The sequence below is a fragment of the Bos indicus x Bos taurus genome, chromosome 15 (assembly GCF_003369695.1).
Source record: "Bos indicus x Bos taurus breed Angus x Brahman F1 hybrid chromosome 15, Bos_hybrid_MaternalHap_v2.0, whole genome shotgun sequence".
Lineage (NCBI taxonomy): Eukaryota > Metazoa > Chordata > Mammalia > Artiodactyla > Bovidae > Bos > Bos indicus x Bos taurus.
The window spans coordinates 33,326,588-33,329,351 of NC_040090.1; positions in this window are offsets into that span (position 1 = coordinate 33,326,588).

Here is a 2,764-nt window from a genome sequence, read left to right on the forward strand (position 1 = left end):
TGTGAACACAGGAAATGTGGTTCCTATTTTTAACCAAGGAGAGTACACTGGTATGACACTGACTCTTGGGTAAGGGAAACCCATGACAGTCTATTGAGCTGCCTGATTGTAAACAACTCTTGAATCTAGGAACTACAACATGCATTATTCCCGGTTCCTTCTTCAGCAGCATGTTATATTAGAAGATAGAATAGAGTCTGTGCTAGACACACAGGTAATATGACCAGAACCATTGCATGAACCCAAGGCTACACCATTCCCTTTGAAAGAACTGATATAATTGTGCCCAGGAAACACATTCCATAGAGATGGAGCTTACACAACTCCCACAAAGTCTCTTTGCATGTAACACAAAGGCAGGACAAGGACAAAAATGGCCATAAGTTCAGGGTGAAGTGGCCATCCAGAGTAACACCCAAGAAAAGTGCTTTAAAAAGTTGTCTCACATGTGAATTTTCCCTTCTCCTACTCTGGGCCTTTGAAACTGTATTTCAGCCTGAATAGTGCCCACAAACCCAAATGTCATCCCACCTCCCTGCCCCGGCTACTTGCTTATAAACAACACAAGCTACCCCAACTACCACAGGTATGGAAAGGGTTAACTGTATAAATGGATTCAAGCCTTTTATATAAAAACACTCTCAGGATTACCACATATTTAGACATATATTTCTAATAGTCTAGTCGTGGTAGTGTTAGCTGCTCAGTCATGTCCAGCTCTTTGTGACCTCATGGACTCTTAGCCTGCCAGGCTCCTCTGTCCATGGGATCTCCCAGGCAAGGATATTGGAGGGGGTAGTCATTCCTTTCTCCAGTGGATCTTCCTGACCCAGGGATCGAACCTGGGCCTCCTGCATTGCAGGCAAATTCTTTACTGTCTGAGCCACCAGGAAAGCCCATATTTCTCAATAACCACACCCTAAACAAATAAAGTAAAAGCTGTAAATAAAAAGAATGACTCAACAAACATTAATGGATGCCCACTTCATAACTTACCAGATCTAAGCTAAAATCTGGAGATACAGAAATAAATATCATCTTCCCCCTCTCTTAGGAAGGCCATACATTAGAGCAGACAAAAAAGCTAGCAATTAAAATGCCTTGTGATAAATTATGTAGACAACACTGTGGAACATTGTGAGACAAAGGACGGTCACTTTGCCCAGCTGGAAGTAAGAGGAGTTGTCCTATAGGAGCTGATTCCTGTGCTGAATGTTGACCAGTAACAAGAGTTTCCCAGGTCAAAGGACTTGGAAATAGCAAGTAGGCAGTCTGAGAAGTAGAATATGAGGGGTAAGAGAGGGTCCTTAAGGGACAGGTAAGGTGACCCAGGAAAGGCCTTGAATATGAAGGCGCTCAGGACTTGCCATTCCCAAATAGGTCACTTTGGAATAATGATTATTTGGAGTGAAAAAGACAGTGAAAGTAAAAGTCGCTCAGTCATGTCTGACTCTGCGACCCCATGGACTGTACAGTCCATGCAATTCTCCAGGCCAGACTACTGGAGTGGGTAGCCTTTCCCTTCTCCAGGGGGGCTTGGAAAACCGTGAATGACAGGGAGGCTCTCTGACCACGTTTTCTACTTAAAAACAGGTCATACAATTTCCCAGGAGAAAGGTGACCTCCCTGTAGCAGCAGCAGAAGACTGTCCTTGTTTGCAGAGACTGGGAAGCCATGCTGAAATGGATCTGAAAAAACAAGTTTGATAAAATAACTCTTATCTCCCCTTCTTCCTGCCTCCTGTACCATATATTCTCTAGTCACTTACCCACAACTTACTGTGCCTCACTCAAAGCCCTGTGTCTTGACACTTCGTCACAAAGTTATTATTATTTCTTTGTCTTAAAAATATAAGAGCTTTTTGGTCTCGTCACTTATTTAGGGCTTCATTCTGTTGTGAAGGTCCTCATACACAGGTAAATATTGAATAAATCTTGTACACTTTTCTGTCTGCTTCATCTGTCTCCTGTCAGTTTAATGTTTAGGCTCAGGCAGAGACCTTAAGCAGGTAGAGGAGGGTGGCTGAGTTGTAAAAAATCTACCTGTAATGCGGGAGATGTGGGTTTGATCCCTGGATTGGGAAAATCCCCTGGAGAAGGAAATAGCAACACACTCCAGTATTCTTGCCTGGGAAATCCCATGGACAGAGAACCTGGTGGGCTCCCATGGGGTTGAAAACAGACACGACTTAGTGACTAAACAACAACAGCACTATTCACACTAGAGATTTAGACATTAACTGATGTTCATAGTGGCTGTTTGAGAATGTTAATAAGTCATGATCTGACTTTGAATAAAGAAAGTAAAATTATGGTGATTTCACACTTAGGATTTGGTGTGTGTACTTAGATTCAAATTAAGTAGACTCAAAATTTGGACACTGGAGGTGTCAGCGATGTGTCAAATTATTATAAGCATTTGATCAATTCCTGCTGCTACATTTCCCATTACAAAAAGAGATTCTTAAGTAAATAGGTTTTAGTACAAAATCTATTTCAAATTTTTGCTAAGAAGTATGTATGTGCTATTTCAGCTTATTAGAATTAGAAAAAACTTGCTTTTAATCAATCAATTCAACAAATATTTATTGGATGACTTTATGAACTTGACATTTTGCTGGGTGCTAGGTAAGATGCATGCATGCTCAGTTGTGTTCGACTCTTTTTGACCCCATCGACTGTAGCCCTCCAGGCTCCTCTGTTCATGGGATTTCCCAGGTGAGAATACTGGAGTGGGTTGCCATTTCCTCCTCCAGGAGATATTC